The following is a 22,844-nucleotide window of genomic DNA, read 5'->3' on the forward strand; positions in this document are numbered from 1 at the left end:
TGTGTGTGTGGGGGGGGGGGATGGTTGGCAGCGGGACGTGGGGGGGGAGGGTGAAATCTCTCGATGCACGGGTAAATTTGTCTTCCTTTCCTTTTTCTTCTCACCCACAATTTTTTGCAAACGCGATGACTAATTGGTCCATCAGCGAACCGATGGGTCGGCTCTGCTCGTGGTTTATAGACAGACACAATCCTGTGCACCCGTTGCTCACCACACCCACGTTCCGGATCCGAAGTTTGAATCCCCCTCAAACTAACAATAACAGTCTCACCTTCACAGGCACAGAGAAAAAAACACAGAACGGTGAGTAAGGACGTTCACACCTCACCAGGGCTGAATCGTACCACGTCCTCAACCGACTCCAGCAGATCGGGATTCCGTGAAGGGGGGAGAGAGAGAGAGAGAGAGAGAGAGAGAGAGAGAGAGAGAGAGAGAGAGAGAGAGAGAGAGAGAGAGAGAGAGAGAGAGAAAGAGAAAAGAGAGAGAGAGAGAGAGAGAAAGAGAGAGAGAGAGAGAGAGAGAGAGAGAGAGAGAGAGAGAGAGAGAGAGAGAGAGAGAGAGAGAGAGAGAGAGAGAGAGAGAGAGAGAGAGAGAGAGAGAGAGAGAGAGAGAGAGAGAGAGAGAGAGAGAGAGAGAGAGAGAGAGAGAGAGAGAGAGAGAGAGAGAGAGAGAGAGAGAGAGAGAGAGAGAGAGAGAGAGAGAGAGAGAGAGAGAGAGAGAGAGAGAGAGAGAGAGAGAGAGAGAGAGAGAGAGAGAGAGAGAGAGAGAGAGAGAGAGAGAGAGAGAGAGAGAGAGAGAGAGAGAGAGAGAGAGAGAGAGAGAGAGAGAGAGAGAGAGAGAGAGAGAGAGAGAGAGAGAGAGAGAGAGAGAGAGAGAGAGAGAAGCAGACAATGGGAGATGGACCGATGGAGGAACAGCGGAAGTGGGTTTGGCTTTGTAAACCTGTGGAAGAATTCATCTACGATAAATGATTGAGGTGCGTGTCTGTGTGTTGTGGTTTTTGTTTAAATTAATTATGTACGCCAATTAATTAATTACGTACATTTAGAATGTACCTTTTGACCCTTCAGACTGCTGAGTCCCCTTCGACGTTTGAAGGCTCTTTAAAACCCCAAGTACTCGAAAGACCCATAGGACCCGAAAGACCCTGAAGACCCAAAATAACGAAAAGACTCAGATGACTCACCGGATCCAAAAGACCCCAAAGACATTACTGTAAATGGATGAGGTGTGTGTGTGTGTGTATCATGTTTTTTGTGCAGTTCTCCTGGAGCGTTCTGATACAGAATGTGACACACCAAAATGATCGCCATGGTCTCCTGAGTTGATTGGGCTAATTAACTACAAAACGTCTGGAAGAATTCCCATGTTTTAAACGCACACCATGTTAAGGTGTATAAAGCAGCTTAATCCGTCCTTCCACCACAACATGGCATTCCAATTACAAAATACAGTATGTCGCAAAAACCATTAAAGCCTTGTAACATGGAACATATTCATTAATACAAAGAATATTTACAACAATAATAAGAATATTAGTATCATACGCAAGCACGCACACACACACACACACACACACACACACACACACACACACACACACACACACACACACACACACACACACACACACACACACACACACACACCATTAAAATCGTCATCGATCAGACATCGGTCGCCTAATTTACAAGTGTGTGGCTACTTCGTCACACGATGACGTCACAATCGATGACGTCACAGTCAGCAGCGTCCGGCGGAAAACCGACGGCCGGGTCCCAGACGGCGTGCCTTACTTAACTAAGTCCTTGAGTTCAGGACGTTTGTTGATCTCAGCATTTACGACTTTTATCCTGCCATGTTGTTAATCTGTTGATGGAGGTAATATAGAAACGATGAATATGTAAAATCGTTCGTGTTACTCATCCGGCACAATGTGTCATGGCCAACAATCTAAAGCGACCGGTCTCAATCGCTACCATGGGTACCCAGACACGCCACCAATAGGAACTGAGCTGTTGAATGCGGCACAAAACATCCAAAGAAACTACCGTCACCGAGTATTGTTATCCGTCCTCTCCCCCATACCCGTCGAAGACGGGTATCTGCTCGTAATAATATCGAATGTATAATCCCCGCCCTGGTCCAAGCACATCTGGGCTTGCTGAAAGGCAAACTAATGCTGAAGCAGTACAGCGGGCAGGTATGCAACAAGGTTGTGAAGACCAATGAAAAATTGGTCCAACAGACCCACTGGTATATTCAATGGTCGTAAATCAAGATAAAATTGTTGTAATTGCATTTACAAAGTACATCATATAAAGAGCTAACACTGTACTTGACATTGTGAGGATGTGAGTTCGTGTAAACTTCAACCTTAATGTGCTTGGTAAGCGAGTTGCTTGTGAACGGAACACCTCCACACGTTAACAAATCGGACGCTGCAGTCCAATTCAAAACGATTGGTGGCTATATCCTCAATTTTGCTCTCACAGAGGACGATACAGAAACGTGGCCTCCATATTTTTGTTGTTATTTCTACTTATCATCCTAATTCTTTAAAATCTTCAAACATGCAAACCCTCCATCCTCAACACCTGCCAAAAGCACATTGGCAGGTTCTTCGATACGTTCGGTGGGTTCTGTTGTGGAACGTGATACACCAAAGCTCCACCTTCTAACTTCCCACCTTCTAACTTCCCATTTATTTATCGTTCTTTTAAATCTTCCGAATCCCCTCTGTTTCTGCTGCTGACACAATAAATTAGTTTTGGGGAAGTTATCACAAGAGGATTGAGTAAACTCAAAGCGATGGCCCGGACAGCATTTTCTCTTGTACCAATATGTTGTTGCAGCTGGGGGTCGGAGTGAGAAGACCATCAGGGGAGCGAAGTTATCTCGGGTTCCCACCAGACTCCCCGGAATTGCAGGCCGTCACACACGGATAACTCCATGACGCGGTCGCTAACCGACTGTGAATGCCAATAACTCAACCACGTGACCGAGGGTTTTCCGTCTAAATTGGTTACCTAATTACCGGGGGACACGCCCTCGGTACGCCTTGTCCGAACCGGGTCAGATTTAGCCGAGCGACACTGCCAAGGACGTACCGGCTAAAAGAACGGATCATTGCGAATAAAGTCCCTGCTAGGCCAGGATATGGTGTAACAGCCCAAGATATACCCCCTGCCCAGACGACACCCGGGGTTAAAGTGAGCTTGCCTGTTTTATACCCCAGATATATTCTGGGCTAGTCAAGTTTATACCCCAGGGTATTATTAAGGCTCGGCTATTTCATAACCCCCAAGGCCAGATTATACCCCCACACTCAGACACACAAAATATTCAAGGATACAGTGTTAAGTTTTTGATTTTATTTCACATGCTGATGACACAACCTTATCCACTACAATACACAATTTTAATCGCTTGAATGAGGTTGCAAACTAATCATGAGCTGAATAAAAATACATGATTGGCTTGGAACAAATAAGCTATCCCTGAATTTATCAAAAAGGAAACATGTTATTGCAATACGATTCACCAACTTTTAACACTTGGTGAATCTCCAATACAGCCAACGAACTGCTTCAATCTTCCTGGCATCCTGATTGACAAGAATCTGGCATTTAGATCTCAAACTCAGAAGCTCTTAAGTAAAATTTCGGGAAACTATCGGGATTCTAAATGAGTTGAAACATGATTTGCCACAACAGACTCTAATTACTTCATACAATGCATAACTTTTGCTTCAGTTTAATTACGGCGTTTTGTTGTGGGTTTTCCACGTCCAAAAGTTATTTACTCTCCAAAAGAAAGCCATTTGTATTGTCACAAAACAAAAATATTATGCTCACACAGACCCGATTATTAAAAAGCTAAATATTCTCAAAGTTCAAGATATTTTTACACTTCAAGAATTAAAACTCCATCATAAACTACAACAGAAAATGGTTCCAACATCTCTCCTCTAAGTTTACCCAAATATCCAACCATTTATATGTATATTTAATTATTGTTTATTTTATTGACATTTTCATTCAACATGAATGGATATGTTGAACATATTTGGCAAATAAATTATTTAAACCTGAATCTTGCATATAGTTTATTGAGAAATGATCTAATAAAACAAATATCTAAACACTGGTTACAACACTGAAGTGCTCCGACACATTCTCAAGATCTTATGCATGATCTGTCAAGCTACTGGAGACTAAAGCTGGCAAGATACGTTAGCCACTGCATTGACTGTCCAACCCTGGTATGTACTGCAATGTCACATTCCATCAAACTGGCTGTGGCCATGACCTCGGCATCAGTCGCCCAAACTCCATCCCGTGAAATTCCAGAGGCTGTCACATATTCATCAACGTTCTGGTTCAGGTAGTGTTGGATCTTGGTGGTGATGTCAGTGTTCATGTGCTGTACGACTCGATCTCGGATGATGCCATGGTTCTCCTCTGATCTTGTCAGTATTTTACTGATGGATCGGAAGTAGCAGTTGCCATCGCCTTTGGTCTTGTACGTTCGTCTAGGCTGTGATAGTTCAGAGAGGTCGGCCAAAGTATACTGGCTTTGATGATGTCAGACCCAGCGCTGCTGAGAGGTTCTTTCGAGCATTGTTGGAGAGTGGACTGAACATCCTGGTCGACTTGGGCTTTTTGCTGACGTATTCCGTTGTGTCACTGGTTTCGTATAGCTCCTCCCTTGGTCTCTTGGATTGCTGGGGTTTGTTCTCGATGGCGTCACATGGGCGGTCAGGAATGAAGTCACTGGTTGGGTGCTCAAGGTCCTGGGGAACATCTGATGATGATGTGGCATCTGTGTAGATCTTCAGGTTGCTGGCTTGGTAGATGTTACTTTGGATCTTGTCGGTCTTTATATTTTTTATCTGGACATGGCCTTTGCTGATGGACTCAACAACAGTGTATGGACCAGTCCAGCGAGGCTCCAGCTTGGATCCAATCCGGTGGATACATCGACTGTTTTTGATGGAGACTGTGAACCCTGTGATAATCTCTTTGTTGCTTTCATGGCGACGATCATAACTCTCCTGACGAGACTGTGCACTGGCGATGTTGCTGGAGACTGTGGAACAGAGGTCTTTGCGAATGGTGTGAAGTGTCTGCAGAACATCAGGGCTGGCTGAGTCTGGAAGTGGTGCTGCATCACTCTCGTCGGCACACTTCTGATCGATGTGCAGCTTGGCAGTGCGGCCGTGCATCACTTCGAAGGGCGTGCACTTCGTTGAAGCATGGACAGATGTATGATAAGCAAACAAAAAGCCTGGAATGTACTGATCCCAATCATCGGCTTGGTCGTTGACGAGCTTACTCAGTGTCCTGTTGTCACGTTCCCTTTGGCGGTTGGACTCTGGGTGGCACGCAGAGGCTAGACGGTGATCTGTCTGGAAACAGTCCGTAAGTGTTGTGTCCGAGAAGCAGGGCAGACACAGGATCATTCTGATCATCAGCCAGAAACAACTCTGCTTTATTGCATGCGCGCGAGAGTACACTGCGAAAGCCTCCAAGCGGGCGAGTCATAATATATAACCCAACCACGTGACTACAAGCATCCACAAGCATCCAACCCCCATACAGCACAGTAAGCATGTCAATAACTTTGTTTACGAATTCACGGCTCTGGTCACTGATAAGGCTGTCCATGCAGCCAAGTCGACTTGCAACAGAGCAAAGGAACTGTGCCACTGACTTCGCGCTCTTGTCCGGGATAGCTGCTGCTTCAGACCACTTGGAGAAATGGTCAGTTATGGCGACAATGTACTTCTTACCACATGTCGTTTCTTGAAGAGGGCCGATGATGTCAATCCCAACCAGACTCCAGATCTTGGCAGGTACAGGTGTTATGTGGGGTTGAGTCATGGAGCTTCCTTGCTGACTTTGGGATTAATGACGAAACACTTCGGACATGCCTTCACGTATTCTTGTACATCGTTTTTCATGCCTCTCCAGTAATATCGCTGAGATATTTTACCCAAGGTTTTATCTCTGCCAAAGTGTCCTCCTGTTGCTGGATTATCATGACAGGACTTCAGAATGCTGGACACATGGGTTTTGACAAGAACCTCCTTGTCTCCATGGAAGAGAGTTCCACTGTCAGCACGAAATGTCTTTGCTGTTTGACGAAACTGACACTTTGCATTCACACACACACACACACACACACACACACACACACACACACACACACACACACACACACACACACACACACACACACACACACACACACACACACACACACACACACACACACGCTTGGCAGGATCCAGGTCATAGATATGCTGAGGATACTTTCGGTCAGAGCTGGTGTAGAAGTTCAAAATCTGGTTGTACAGGTTATCATCCATGATGGATTTTTTTTGTGAAAGTTTGAAAACATGAAAAAAAAACTGCATAATATGCACACCAATATGATTCTTCCAGTTTCACAACCGAAGGGTGAATGAAGATATATGATCCATATTTGCCCTGAGCTGGACATCAAACCGAGGAATTCAAAGTGCGCACGACGTGCGAGTTTCACAATCCAGTTGTTACTGTCATTGATGTTGATCTTCAGCGCCGCATCGATCTATGTTACAGTAACTTGTTATTTTTTAAATTTTGATGGAAAGAAACTCTGGACATTGAAATACAGACTTATTTATGAAGAACACAAGGGGGTATAATCTGGACTCGTGGGGTATAGTCTGGTCTTGGCCAAAATATAGCCCAGGGTATGAACCAGCCAAGGATGGGAGACCCCGTGCAGCTGCTTCGTGCATCGATCATCCTGCCCGACCCGCTATTCGACATACAAGAGGCTCGGGGTCCGCTCCTCACGACCCAACCAAGAGCCAAAGGCAGGCGTCTTCCTTCACCGCGCGAGCCAAATCGCCTCAACACGAATACAAGAATCGTGACGTCTTCTTCATGCATCTCCTAACTACGTTCTTTCTCGACCACGTGCGTCCCTCACTCCGCACTCATGCGTTCCGTCCCTCAACTCAACTCTGACTGACTGAACTCGTTTGTGCGCTCTCCCGATCTCTCGCCTCTGCCTAGTGCGTGCGCTCTCCCGATCTCTCGCCTCTGACTGACATTCACCCCGCACAATCGTTTCGTCCTCCGGAGCGTGGTTTGCTCGCACGAAACCCAAGAAGGCGGGGCGTCCGCCCGCTCAGCACGTTTGGCTAGTTTCTGATGTCACGCCCATCAATCATCAGCCTTCGGGGCGTTACTTCGCCCGCCGTCACCCTTGGAGGTGGGGCTTCTGCCTGCTCGGCACATTTAGCCTGCTTGTAAATGCAAAAACATAGAAATAAGTTACAGGGGGGACATCACATACTGGGGGAATTTATTTTTACTCCCTAGCTAATCAACACCGCACCACCCACCGTGTGGTGACACGTAACACTTGAGCTCACAGTTTCCCTACTTAATTACATCGAGATGTCTCCTACACGTCCACAGACCAAACAACTCTATTCAATACGAAATTTCCGATTAAATTCCTCCATCTACCCCCACAACCGCAACAATATAGTACTGTCGGACTTCGACATTCGTGGTTCTGCTGTTTGCGGAAACCACATATTCGCCGTTCATAAAATGTGACCTGCTTCTACATTCGTGGCCCTGTATCTGCGTATTCACGGTTTTTCATGGGATTTTTGATTTTCCCTTGTTTGCGTTTTTTTTCACGGCTCAGCATATGAAATAACAAGTATATCAAAGAAGCTTAACCCAAGAAGATCACACAGTGATCACATGTGAATGGATCACTCTCACCTTCACAAAGTGTAAGAATGTCCTTTACAACTTATTTTGCCATCATGAACAAGGACAGCATATAGGTGGTAAAATATTGGCGGTCCGTCTGGCTGGTACAGATGTGGACGCGGGTCGAACTTTTCCACAAATTGGAAGTTCTGCAGATAAATAATAAAATCATCAGATGTCAAAAGTTCGAGCACCATTTGAGCCCAAATCAGAATGCCCTTGCCGACTTCTAACCAGGTGTATCGGGCATCTCAGAGTAAACCTGGTCACGTAGTGAGCACCTTTAGGAATCGTGCTTGATGAGGTCTTCGATCGGAAACAAAAATCACATCTGATTGTGCGAGTGTCATGGTGTGTAGGTGTTCTCGATAAGAACTAAAGTACCTTTGAGCTCTTTCCCCAGTGAAACAGCAGAATCGCTTCAGTATGAGGATGAGGACAATCGTGGGTTCATGAATAGTGCTGGCCATTGCGACTGGTCTCTTCGGGTTGCACCTGGAAATCATCACCATGACCCCATTAAACGTGATCGTGAGACTGAGAAGCATCACGGAAGGTTCGGGTCAGGTGTTAATCAATCCTCAGGATAGTTTTTCTTTTGAAGACAGGTGGTGTTGAGAAATGTTTCCAATGTTTTGAAGATCCTTCCTTGCAAAAATCCACACCAACCGTGCGGCGAACCCCAAACTAATTTGATCTTTCGGTTTGAGGATCGGCGCACGTGGACGGCTGGACGGCGAGCTCTTCTTAGTTTCCCGGAGCATTCTTGTTGTTTTGTTTTTTTTGTTTCTGTTTTGTTATTCGTGTTTTTCGTCAACTTTTCTGTCCCGAATCGTGCCCTGTTGTGTCAAATCGTTTGGTTCGTCTCTCGATCTCAGTCAGGCCTACCTATGATTGTCGGGTGTACACGCCCTCCATCTTCTGCCTCGTTCTCGTTTCCTTGTTTTAGTTGTTGCTTCTGGACTGTAAGCTTATTCCGTTTCCCCCTATCCCCTCTGCCTTCAGAAAATTAAAGCAAGGTGTATCTACTCCTTCACCCCCCACAAAAATATTATATAATATAATTAAATTAGTAATAACAAGAACAATTGTGGACTTCACTTCCTGTAGTTCACGAGAGGGTAAGCTCAATCTGAACAAAACAAGTGTTTTTATTGTGTGTTGTTTTGCGGAGAACGATTAACGATGGATTACAGCGCGAGGTTTACCCACTCGGCCCATTTACCCACTCGACATGAGGGGAGGATTGAACTATACGAAGACTAATGAAGTAACTGCCTTGGGATCACTCACTGCATGTTGCGTGCCATTGCTTTCGAGGCATGCGGTTTTACAGAACCGCAACAGTATGCATCACCGAACAAGGATGAGGTGAACGTCGACCGAGGTGACTTACCGTCTGTGTAATCAATGTTTCCACAATTAAAACAGGGACATGAAATAGCAAACCGGGAAATGTGGGCAAAGCGCACGCCACGAACAAATTCTGTGATCCACATCAACGATTCGAATCCAACTACCAAAGGAAGAGTCCGAAGCCACGAAAACGACGTTGAAAGAAAAAAGAAATGTGCTCCACAACCCACAACCGCCCTTGACAATCGCTTCAAGCGAAATGCACATAACTGCGCCGCGACACAATGTTATTGTCACCATGGTAACAATCATTTGATTGTTCTCTTGTTTTATCTCTTCCACTATTTTAGCTCCATTGTTTGTTCTTCCACTTTACTCTAAATTGTACACTAATTTATTTGCAAAACACGGATCGCAACAAACAACCAAAAACGATTATCGACGTCAACAAATGGTTTTTGATGCGAACTACACTACCGAGACACTACATACTGATCCCTAATACGTGCGCGTGCAGTTCAAGTCTGCGGCTTGATCATTCTTTACCGAGTGTATTGATGAGAGAGTTACTTAGAAATTTTTAAGAAACGTGCCCTTCCTTTATTATTCACCAGCTGAAGTACCCGGTAATACTCAGGAAATTTGCCCTATTTTCCTCACGCTGGTTTGACTGAGGCATTAGTTGTCTGGAGAAAATTAGGAAGGCTTCTTTTATTCCTCAGATTTATAGAAGGAAGGCTTTATGCTGCCGTAATCCTTAGAGAGGTCATAGTTGAAGGCGGCCTTGAGCCACTCAATGTTTCTAGCAGCAGTGGAAACTGTCCTTGAGGTCCTGCCAAAACCCGGACCTCGAAAGCTGGAACGTGAGTCTTGTGCTTCTCTCGCCCGTTGGTGTGACGCTCAATTTGCAGTTCGGCGACGCTCTCTCTGCAGCCGACTCTGCTTGCCTGGCTCGTTTATGAGCAGATATATCAGCAGTAAGACGACTCTCTCTCTCTCTCTCTCTCTCTCTCTCTCTCTCTCTCTCTCTCTCTCTCTCTCTCTCTCTCTCTCTCTCTCTCTCTCTCTCTCTCTCTCTCTCTCTCTCTCTCTCTCTCTGCAGCTGACTCCGCTTGCCTGGCTCTCTCATGAGAAGATCTATCAGCAGTTAGCTGTTGCCGTGCGCGTGCAGTTCAAGAATTCAAGTAACAGGAGGAGAATGTGTATGTTTAAAAAGTCAACGAATACGAACATTTTGTATTTCAAAAAGTCCTAGCGTTTTTAACCATGAAGCCTTTTGTTACAATTAATATGCCGGCGCACTATTCGAAAGCCTTTTTTTACGGAAATTGTATTTTTTTTATACATATTTTTTTCATTTTTATGGAAAGCCACTAAGCGCATCCTGGAGCTGAATGTTAGGTCTATATGTGTGTAAAGTTTCATCAAGATCGGTTCACTGATCAAGGAGCTTATTGGTTACAAACAAACAGACAGACAGGCAGACAAACAGACAGAAGGACTGCCATTTATATAGTATATTTCATCGTATTTATTTGGTTTTCTTCGTTGTAAAATTAAAAATAAACGAGATATGAAAAATATTTAATTGCATTTTACTGGAAATAGATCTTTTCTTTGTTTATGGGCTTGCAGGATGGCGAAGAGGTGTGCACACTCGCCTCTTCGGTGTGTGGCGTCTAGCCCTATTGCTCTAATGGTACATTACATGAGATCACGTGCTGTGCGGATGACGGACGTCGTAACATCAGTTCGTCATCACGTGGGCGGTAGGCGTGGGGAGGACGAAGGAAGGCCTTGCAGCTCCTACTTTCACGCGAATGCTTTCCACATCCGTTCAGATAATTGGGCGTGGTTTAAAAACCAGCAACATCCAATCAACTCCCAGTATTTTTTCACGTCCCTCAAGCAATTTTGTTGAAGAAGGCGAATCCGTGCTCTCGTGACGGTTCTTTAGCCACACAACATGGACCGTGGCTTTAATCAGCCACCAGTTATTCACAGTTTGTCTTTCCCCCTACCCCGGTACTATTGTCGGAGTTCTCCCTCACCACCCGCTAGTTTCTCGCGTGGACCGAACAACTTCTCGTGCACTGCATTTTATTCCGCAACCGGCGCTACAGCATTCTGCGTTTTCCTTCCGCCATTTTGGATCACTGTCATTGTGGAACATCCGCTTTTAACGCGGTGCGCGTATCAGCCCGGGGTATCTGTATTTTCTTCACCCTTGCCGTGTGGATTGAACCCCGATCGTGTCAGCCCCGGGGGGTATTCGTATTTTCCTGCTGAAACTCAACATCTCGCGAATTTTCCTCGCGTTTCGATCTGTTCAGCGTTCGTGGAGCGTATCTCGGACCATGGGACGACCTGCATTCGTCTCGCCACGATCCGACCACGTGCGAGTCGAAATTAGAAACTAATTTAAACTGACCTCGGGATTCCTTCGCACCTGAAACATTCTGTTGAAGGGCAGGGTAATGGGTCAAGGTTGTGGCATGAGCACACAAGAGTTATTGTGAAGTTGGAGTACACCTCTCGTATCCCTTCCCAGGTTTTTGTGCTTTATCGTTTACTCTCGTTCACCTGCCCCCAGTGGACGGCGCAGAGAGTAAAATTAAATGGAAAAATATTTCGTGAAAAACTCAAATCTCAACCGGGACAGCGAGGGGAACATCCCTCATTGGCTCGTGTCTGTTTGACTCATACTGGCAAGTCAAGCTCTTCACTGAAGGAGAAACATCAACTTATTTTGGCAGCAGCTGTTGCTGCAGCTTCGAATGGGGTTGCCGACACTGATGTTCCACGAGGGACTTTGATGAGACGGAGATTTGAGCTGGTGGACCGGTCCTCGTACAAATACTTTGTTCGCCTTTTCACATCAGCTTGCAACCTTCCGGCCTCCGAGCAGAGTGGTGTAAAAGTGAAATCCAAATTTTTGATTTCTCTTAATGGTGGCACATTAAATATATTGAAGGGACAATGTGTCGTTATAATAATGTGGCGTGTGGATGCTTTTCAGATGTGAGGACATGCTTTTGCACTCACCAATCCAACTCGGGCAGGTGGAGCTCTTTAACCTTGGTAGGCAGTTCAGCAGAGGAGGAAACTCTGATTACAAATCCCCCCTGCTGCCTTGTAGGGTATGTCTCTTTATACAAAGGCTAGGTCCACAGCTGATACTGTGCGTCAGGAAGGGCATACGGTCACAAAAACATGCCTCAAGTATGCCTTTTGGCGAAATGAGGACCTGAGTTGTGTGCTTCCCCATCTGGGTTAGTTACTGTGGTGAGGCTGGGCAGTGTCGATGCATCGTCCAGAGGGTACAGGGTGTGTGTGTGTGTGTGTGTGTGTGTGTGTGTGTGTGTGTGTGTGTGTGTGTGTGTGTGTGTGTGTGTGTGTGTGTGTGTTAACAGGTTGGCATTTACTGCTTGATCGTGCAGGAGCCCGAACCCAGTCGTAACATACTGGGAGGCGGCTCTATCAGCAGGCGAATAATACCCCGTCTGCTTTCGTGCCGTGTCGCGCATGGATGGGTGTCCCTGAAGCGGCGGGCTGGGGTGGGTCAACCACGAGGCCACTGGACTACTGGTGTTACAGCATCAGGTCGTGTAAGCGAACTTGAGTCTGGGATTGCTGTGGCATATACCATGGAGGGTGGCTTTTATACTCAGGTTCCCTCACTTTCCTCTTCGTTGAAATCTCTGGCTGTACAAATTACAGGTGGGAGCAAACCTGTCATGCATAAAGCACCCACTCTGCCTGACAAGACAGGTGTTGGAGTTGCTGGTCTGAATGTTGGTACAATGAGTGGTAGAGCTGGTGAGATTGCAGAAACTTTGATCCGCAGAAGAGTGGATGTACGTTGTGTGCAAGAAACAAGGTGGAGGGGAGATGCTGCAAGAATGGTCACAGGTAGAAATGAAAGGTATAAATTATTTTGGATAGGTAAGGTTGTGACTCTGGAACTGGTGGTGTTGGGATTATGGTGGCTGAGAAGTTGGTGGAGAAGGTGTTGCAGGTTCGGAGGGTAAATGCAAGAGCGATAGTCCTAAAGCTGTTGTTTGATAAGCGTATTTTAACAATAGTATCAACATTTACTTTCAGATGTGTTGAATAACGCAGATAGTAGAGGGGAGACATTTAGGATAGCAAAGCAAATGATCGGTCAAAATAAGGATCTCATAGGAGAACAATGGGTGAAGCATAATATGGGAAATGTACCGGTCGACTATGGGAAGATTAGAAATGCTTGGAGGAGTTACGATGAGCACCTGCTTGATGAGGAGTTCCCTTGGAACGGGGATATTCTGGAGGCAGTAGAGCCGGTGTGGGGCCCACGACCCCTGAGATATCGAATGAATGGGTGAAGAAAGCCATCGATGAAATGAAGAATGGTAAAGCGGTGACCAGCACTGGTATTGTCGCAGAGATGCTGAATAGGGTCGTCTTAACAGCATTGTTGGCCCTGGGCTAAGCAATGCACTGGGGCCCCTACCCACCTAACCACGGGAATAAAAATGTAAACGGTCAATAAAATTAAGCCTATCGATTTATTGGTACTTTCAACAAAATCAATGTTTAAACATTAAAAAAAACATGCTGTACAGCGAGGATTAATCAACACAAACTTTTGAACAATATAACGTAAGCCTTGAAAAACACAAACATGATAAATATTTATGGTATCATCATCATCTGATCGGGCATTAGCAACAACTCTTCTCCACAGATCCCTTCTCTCCATACAGCCTGGCAACTCCCGCCTGCCAATACCCGAATCGCGCTCTCGAGTATCGATGTAGGTTAGGGCCGGTCTTCCTCGTGTTCTGTGACCGTGCAATGGTTCCCATAGGATAGCGCTATGGACAGTTTCCTCCCGGCTTCTCCAGCAATGTCCGCTGAACCTAAGACGCCTGTGCAGTAATGTCTGTGATACCTGTGGTCGTGTACCACACAGCTCACTATTTGTCAGGTGCTGTCGATAGGAAACATTCAGGGCGGCTCTTAAAAGTCTCGTTATGCAGGAGTTTTTGACTCTTTGGCAGCAGATTCGACCCTATTCAGGAGTTTTTGTGCATCCTGGAAGGTATCAGAAAGTAACGCGATGTCATCAGTATCTGTGATGGTTACCGCAGGATACCTCTTGCTTCGGCGTTGCTGCAGAGTAAATCCGAGTTGCTCATGATCTCTAGTTGCTTTGCGCATCGCATAATCGAGCATGATGATATACAGGAATGGTGCTGGAGTATCCCCCTGAAGGACGCCTGCAAGAATGGCAAAGAAGTCAGTGTCGCCGTCAGGGCTCTGAACACGTGCTATGGTGTCATTTCCATGATGCCAATGGCATTGACTAAGAACTGCGGAATGCCGTAAGCTGGGAGAATTTGGAGCATTTTACCTCGGTGGATGCTGTCGAAGGCTTTTTGGAAATCTACAAATGTTAAAATGGCAGGTAGATGTTTTACTTTAATGCCTTCGATTATCCTTCTTCGTCGTAGAGTTCCCACAATAGGGTCCCGTGACCGTTTTTCCGGGACCAAGGTTTGAAGGTTGATTTTAGTCAATTTGAGGGTGCTGATTGAAATGAGCTGGGGTGAACCTCGTGAAAATGTGGGCGAACTCGGCCAGATGCGAAAATTCAAAATGTCCGCCATGTCACTTCCAGTATATCAAAAATTGCATATCTTTGGTTCTACATATCCGATTTTTATGATTTTTGGGTCAAAATATATGTTTTGAAGGTCAAGGATGTCATATATTACCATTCCAGATTGTTATATTTCAGGGTTAAGTCACAAAATATGAAATATAACTTTTCGGGGGCCAAATCCAAGATTGTCGTCGAGTAACATCTGGAAAATAGTAAAAAAATCAATTTTCTTCTCATAATATTATTGGCAGTGAATCTTTTCATGCAAGTAAATGTTTGTTTATATGTGGGAGTGCACAACAAATTGAGACAAGAAGAGAAGGATGCAATCATTGTCTTTATTTTCAGAACATGATGTGTACATAATATCAATTTCTCAACTTTTACACTGTTCAGGTAGGTTATACCATTCTTTTGTATGTCCCTCCTGTACTTTATCTAGAACAGTAATATGATGAAAGAATATCAACATTCCTTCATTTTGTCTGTAGAGCAACAGCGTTTCAATGGAAAAATGAAATAAAACATGAATTATCTGAATTCCCGGCAATTGACGCTTTCCCGGTAAGTATTCTTGTAATTTGCATTGACCAAAGTTTGATGTACTGTCCAAACTGTCTTTTATCAAAGACAGTCATAATAAAATAATATTGTTGTGGTTGACGAAATTCGCAAACCACCATTCAGGTCCCTTAGGTGAGATATCTCTGTAAGTATATGTGTAGTTAGGCCTAAACCCGTTGTTTAGAGGGAATAAATGTCATTCATGCGGGCTGCGACCCTTCAGGATAGCCGTTTTTCTTTACTATCTTTATTTTGGACCAGCCGCCATTACTACCACCACCAACCACGTCTCAACAGCCATCACACAACAACCACCAGCCACAACGCTGCTTCACAACAACAACAACGCCAACAGCCACGACCTTTACCGTCACATCTCGCTCTCGCAACCATCGCAAGGCCGCCATTTCCGCGCCGCTTGTGGGCACCGATACTGGACTCGTGCAGGGCGCGCACCGAGCAGGGGAGCAAAAGCGCCAGCCTTTCCGAAGAAAACGGATCAAAAACGACTCACGCCCACTTCTGTTCCGTCCTATCGGTGAGCGTGGGGCGATTTGGCCCCGCCTCCAGGTACGTTGGAGTGTGGTCGCTATATGCAAATTCATGGATCAAAAAGCATTCACGCCCACTTTTCCTCGGTCCAATGGGGAGCCAGTTAGAGGTGAAGGGTCGGAGGTAAAGGGTCAAAGGTGAAGGAGCGAGGCCACGGGGGATATAAACGACCACGTTCGCAGTTAGGAGTTGTCGGTGGAGCTGGGAAGAAGTGGTAGTAGTCAGAGTGAAGGGGACGGAGCTGTGGAGAGGTGGCGGCGGCGAAGGCGGTCGAGGGGGTGCTTGTGTCGGAGTCGGGGAGCTGCGGAGGGAGAGGCCGGCGGCGCGACCGAGGTCGTGGTGGAGACGCTCGTCGCGGGACCCAAGACAGGGAGATATCCTCCTTCCCCCCGAGCATCAACAACCCCCTCCTGTTTCCCCCCGCGCTGAGATAGTGCGAGAAGGGGATAGTGCGTCCCCACCCCATACCAGGCAGTCCCAGCGAGGCCCGCGGAGTCGGGGCGCCAGCGCCATTTCGCGGCTCATCACCAGACGGGTAGGCCCGACGCGGTCTCGGCCCCAGGCCCGCCTACCCCCCTCATCCTTGAGGGTGGTCCTTTTCTTTTGCTTTGGGTATATGTGTTGTCGGCGCCGTCTGTGAAGTAAAACTGTATAAGTGTTGCCGTGTGCTCGGTAGTCGGTTAGATCTGCATTGTTGCATTTGCTTTTTGTGTAATATTGTGTTTCTTCTTCTTTTACATTTGCTTTTGGTGTAATTGTATATGTGTGCTTTCCGTTCATCGTGAAATAAATGTGCTTCATGTTGAACTGTTTTCCCGCTTCGCTTCGTCTTTTCCTCTATTGAATCTCCATCTTACTTCACGTAAAGGGTTGGTCGTGGGCTAAAACGCCCGATAATTAATCGAACCGTCGAGGCCGACGATAACACCGCTCGGTTATCCCGATAGTACGGAACGGGTCGCTTAAAGTGGCCCGTGTCCGAAGTCGACCTGCGGCGAGGTGCGATCGCCCGGTCTACCCTCTGTGTGGGTACTTAGGTAGGTCGAATTTGGCGAGCAACCCTATCCCACGCGGGGGGCCGATTGGCACGATCGTGGTGAGGCCGAAAGGTCCACCCGTGACTAGTTCCCGGCGTTAGTCCGAGAGGGTCACGACGGGATTGTCCGTCCGGTGGGCGACGTGCCGCGATTCGAGTTACGTGGCCGTTCACACGCCGGCGGGCGCGAATCCGCAACAATATTAACATCTCTTATATTTTGACTGTGGCAATGTTTTTACAGTTGTAAATTAAATGAAATGAAATCTCCATTTAAACACATCCATGTAATCCTTCAGTCACTATCTGAGTCGCTGGCTCCAGAGTCACAAACTTCATCAATACTTTCATCAATACAATACATCAAAAAAAAACATACAAGCTAACTAACATATCTTGCAAAAACTTCGTTTTGGCAAGATAAAAATGGTCGATATTGGCAGCAAAGGAGCAAAACAAAGTGCCATTGGAGGATCTCCAGCACAATCCAGACCATGTTGAAATCGCAAAATACAAAAATGATGCACCAGGAAGCTGAAATTCAACACAGATCCTTGATCCACTCTGGCATTCCTGCACATGCTCACGCAAAAAAAGATGATCAAATTAGCATTTCACTTAAAATTTGCTTCAAATGTCGTCTGGTCAATCCAGTGATTATGCCTTACGAAGGAAGCCGATGAATCGTGCAAATGCTAATATCAGAACAAGGCAGCAGAGGACCAGTAATGCTTGCATCAAGGTGCGGAGCAGCCAAAGCCCCATCTTATGAAGGAAATCGTTTGATTCCTCATTCTTCATTCTGCCAGTTTTGTTCTGGAAGAAACATCCAGTGGCAAGTCTGTTTTCAGCAAATAGCCCACTTCCTGTGGTCATTACAGCACTGCCAGTCATTGTTAAAGATGGCCATCTTTCATTCAGCAAAATGTGGTGGGTATTTCAGTCTTCATTTAAAGAATAAATGGTGTCTGAGCTGATAAAGGACAGGTGTTATGATGCTGAAAACCTTCATGAAGCACCGAACGAGTTGTCGTGCTCGTTTCATCCAGGAAGGTTCCACGACTTGAGCTCGGGTGGAAGCAAAGAAAATGGTAGAAAACGGATTGAAAGTGGGAGAGAGAGGTTTGGATAAATCGATGACAGAGTGTTAATATACACTACACCTCTTCTGCACCTTCTGCACAGTTGCAGGATTTACACAATATTGGATTGCTACCTACACATTTTATACAGATAGCACAGGGCCACCTTCCTCTTTTTTCCACACTTCCTTCTCCCACACCACGACGGTACTTTCGTTTTCCCTGTATTCACTTTCAGTCGTCTGGCCTCCATATCCTCCTTCCGTACTGCATATTTGCCCATTACCTCTTCCACACTGTCGGCTGTCAGCACTCGGTTATCAGCATACAGGAGTTCCCAAGGTGAGCCTCCTCTAAATTCCTGTGGTATAGCCTCAAGAACCATGATAAACAGGATTGGGCTCAAGACTGACCCCTGATGAACACCCACTTTCACTTTAAAATCCTCACTCTGCACTCCATTTTCCCTCACAGAGGTTTTTGGGTCATCATATATTGCCATGACTACCCCAACTAACCAATCCTCCACATGTAACTTCCTCATGGACCATTGCACCACTTCCTGAGGAACCCTATCAAACGCCTTCTCCAAATCCACAAATATATCAGTGCAGTTGTTTTTTCTTCCCCAGATATTATTCCTGTATTTGCCTAACTATAAAAATTGCCTCCATCGTGCCCCTTCCTAGCGTGGACCATTGCAATATACATATTTGGATTACCAAGCAATATCTCAAGCGATCAAGAGACACATTTCACAGAGCAGGTCGTGAAAAGGTTGTGCAAGAAGTTGCAAATAAAACAACATTTCCATTGTCCATATCACCCACAATCTGCAGGAACTGTCGAAAGACAATGGTATCCTGAAAAATGAGTTAACCAAGATTTGTGAACAAACTAACATTATATGGCCGGATGCAATACCATTAGCAGTAATGGTGATGCGATCAACACCTATCAGCAGAACAGGTCTTTCCCCACATTAAATCTTGATGGGTAGACCAACGAGAGTGCCATCCTCAGCCTCCTTAACAATGAAGCAAATTGATATACATCAGATGGATGATACTGTGCTTGCATTCTGTGTTGCATTAACATGTGTTGTGAAAGCATTTCGTTCACAGGTAAAAGAATCATGACCTGAACCAGGTTCCAGTGAGTGCCATAGCTTCGTCTCGAGAGACTTCGTCGATATCAAGCCCATGAACGTAAAAAAAGCATTCCAGCCAAGGTGGATTGGACTCTACCTGGTGCTACTGACAACACACACTGCAGTGAAATGCGAGGGTCGACCAACATGGATCCACTCCAGCCACTGCAAGAGAGCCAGCGTTGTGGATGGCCAAATCAAAAAGACTTGAACTGTTCCTGCACTCTTTCATGGCTTATGATAACCCTCTCATGTACCTTCATTGTTTTTGTGATAATCAACTTGATGGGGCTAAAGGTGCTGTGCCACCAGCTGATTTAAGTCGACCTTGTATAAATGTCAACTTCCCAAGCAAAGAAGCTTGCATCATCATAATATAATGGGCGTAAGCCTGGAACTTGAAACACACTTTTCTCTGAACATATTCTGTTCATACTTCCGAAATCTTTACATTATGTGTTCCATGTATTTACGCAGGTGATAGCGGATTCAAAAAAATCGAATATAGATAGAATTTTCAAATAGGGAATCGATGCCGTCACAATCAGCAGCGTTCGGCGGAAAACCGACGGCCGGGTCCCAGACGACGTGCATTGCTTAACTAAGTTCTTGAGTTCAGGATGTTTTTTCAACTCAGCATTTATCACTTTTATCCTTCCATGTTGTTAATCTGTTGATGGAGGTAATATAGAAACGATGAATATGTCAAATTGTTTGTGTTACTCATCCGGCACTATGTGTCAAGGCCAACAATCTAAAGCGACCGGTCTCAAACGCTACCATGGGCACCCAGACACGCCACCACCATGAACTGAGCTGTTGAATGCGGCGCAAAACATCCAAAGAAACTACGGTAACCGAGTATTGTGATCCGTCCTGTCCCCCATACCCGTCGTAGACAGGTATCTGCTGGTCCTTGCTAAAAATGGGAGTAACACTAACCATAGCACACACCACCAACACGTTAAACACCTGCAATCACGGATAAGATGAAGTATACCATTGTACAAACACGTGAGTAAATATCCACTGAACACTTTCTTCGCAATATCTTTACAGCATGCTGATAGTATGAACAAGAGTAATTGTTGGGTTTGTTCACAACTTCCTCACTCATCCAAGCATGGGTTGCCCCTCTTGGCAGTCCCACTGCAAGGGGAAGACATATGTGGATTGTAGACAGAGTAGCCCAACTTTGAGTAGAGTAAAGAAAACACAAGGGGTAATTAAGGAAAAAAGGCAGAGATAAATGATAAATCGAAAAGAGGGGGATACAGGTGTACTGATTATAAGGAATGGTACTATCCTTACATTCAGTTCAATAACCAAATATGGAAGAATCGATTGTTTTCCCACCACATTTTGAAAGGCAAAAAAAAATTTTTTTTTTGAAAGAGAAATAGGGATGGTTTGTCGAGTTTGTCGGAAAGTCAATGGACGTTACTTCGGTTGCTCAACATGTAAACATTATGCTGAACATCTTTAAGAAAGGGTTGCAATTAAAGGACTGAGCACCAGGGTAAGGACAGATATCAGGGTAGATAACCTCACCAAACCCCAGCCAGCCTTAAATAATACCGACTTCATATGTGGACACAGGAATATCCATGGTTACCATTTGGATGGGCAGGGTCTTATTATGTAGGATATGTAATACCTCAAATCCGTATTTCTAACCAATCACCTTTCGTGCTACAAAATACACAGAAAAGGTCTATTTCAGTTGTTCAAAGATTTCTCATGATTCCCTTCGCTTTTTATGGCACTGGTAAGACTGAAGTGCTTGTCACTATTATTAACAAAATGCAGGATGAAAGATGTGACCCAGCTGATGGTTACAGAACCTGAAGGGGTTGGAATGACCCAGGAAACAATAGAAGAAACCTTTGAGGGATTTCACCAGATTGAGATAGAAGATTTGTATGAGGACAAAGAGAAAGCTGAAAATGGCGTGACCAATTTGTGATTGAAATTAAGGAATTCTGAAAAAAATATAAAAAAAATATTGCTTTCCCTTTTACACTTCAGACATGTGCTACATTTAATGTGCTTCTAATTAATCGGCTCTGTGCTCTTTGAGTACATTCATCCTGCTTCTATTCCCCATGTAAATTACATTCAAAATTGAGTAAAAAATTTAATTTTAGTTGTAAACTTATGCCGTTTAAATCCGACATTCAAACAATTCTTAATAATGATGATAATTATGAAATTGGAGGCCCATGATCTTGTATAACCCAAGTTGGGGTTATTGGACATCTTTTCTGGAATCAGGGCATGACACTTCCTGGGAGGATTGATAGTTACAGTCCTTAGAGCAAAGAGCGGTCTATCCACACTGGTGGTCTTGTATTGACTGCCTGTCTTCATCTTTCATCAAAGGGTACGCCACGACTGACTAAACTACCAGTGACGGGCGAGATCTCAACGGAGAGGCGGCCTATGAGGTATAGTCATGTCACGACCCTGCTCCCAGGAAACACCTGGTAAAGGCTGACTCGTCTCAATTCCCCCCATAAGGATGGCGTATGCTCTTGATGACAGAGAAATTGATCCTAATATCAATTTGAATTGAAGATTTCCAAATTTTAAAATGTGATATTGTCCTTTATAGGACAAGAGGAGGAAATTGTAAAAGTGAAATCCAACTTTTGGATCTTCGTTAATGGTAGCACATTAAATATGCTTTGTTCTGAGAATTTATTGACCTTCGAAGCTAAATGTTTCTTTAAAAAATATAACAACTTGTTGACACTCAGAGCCACAGTAAAAGCCTTGCAAAACTCTTTGGCTCATCAGATAAACTGAGCTAAGTAAACATGGGTTGTGTTTCATAAGTCACCAAAATGTGTATGTGTGATGTTTTATAAGACAAGCGCATAACCGAGCTGTATTAAAGGCAAATAAATATATACTTTAAGTTTATATACACCAATAATTATACACTTTGCAGTCACAACAACAAATTATAAGAAGTATATTCCTTTAAAGTTGATTAGAATTCATTACAGGAATTTAGATTCATTCACATGAATCGATCATATCTTCTCCATGAAGCTTTTAATTATTTGATTTTTGAATGGACAGTGTATTGAAGGGACAATGTGTCCTTAAAATAATGGTTTTTATTGTACTGTGTTGATTGATTAATGACTAAAATTGTGTCTTGCAAGGGTGACATCTAGTACCAAGCTTCGTGCATTACATCGAGATCTCCCAAACTACACGTCTCAACCTTTTCTTACCATTTGACATTTATCTATGTAATTATAAATGTTTTTTTATGTTAATACAAGCCTCTAATAATCTGCTTTAAAAAATATTAGTGCATGCCCGTGGTGCGTGCCCGTAGGTGTGTGCCCGTAGGTGCAAACAAAACAAAACAAAAAACTTTCAAACCGCATGCCAGAAACAACCACACAGCCGTTCCTTCGCTCTCACGTGCCCGTACGTGCGTGGCCGTACATGCAAAAAAAAACAACTTTCAAACCGCGTGCCAGAAACAACAACCACACAGGCCGTTCCTTCGCTCTCGTAAACGACGATTGGATTGGGGCATTGTGTTTAATAAAATCGAGAAAGTACAGAAATCGAGAAAGAATACAGTAATCGTCACTCTCCGGAAGTGAAGTCCTCACTGTCCGGAAGTTCGCATATGGCAGTTACG

At 44.8% G+C, this 22,844-nt stretch overlaps 1 long non-coding RNA gene across 1 annotated transcript in view; it reads left to right on the forward strand.

The window, feature by feature from the left end:
* The window catches only part of LOC147006818 (uncharacterized), a 51,560-nt gene extending 29,162 nt beyond the window's left edge, over positions 1-22,398 (forward strand). Inside the window, exon 3 of the long non-coding RNA XR_015054589.1 lies at positions 12,557-22,398. This is a non-coding gene — a long non-coding RNA (uncharacterized LOC147006818). The remainder of the gene's footprint in view (positions 1-12,556) is intronic.
* The last annotated feature ends 446 nt before the right edge of the window (positions 22,399-22,844 follow it).

This window comes from Eptatretus burgeri, unplaced genomic scaffold, assembly GCF_056783735.1.
Source record: "Eptatretus burgeri isolate ZD-2024b unplaced genomic scaffold, Ebu_testis_v1 Ebu_testis_scaffold_3153, whole genome shotgun sequence".
Lineage (NCBI taxonomy): Eukaryota > Metazoa > Chordata > Myxini > Myxiniformes > Myxinidae > Eptatretus > Eptatretus burgeri.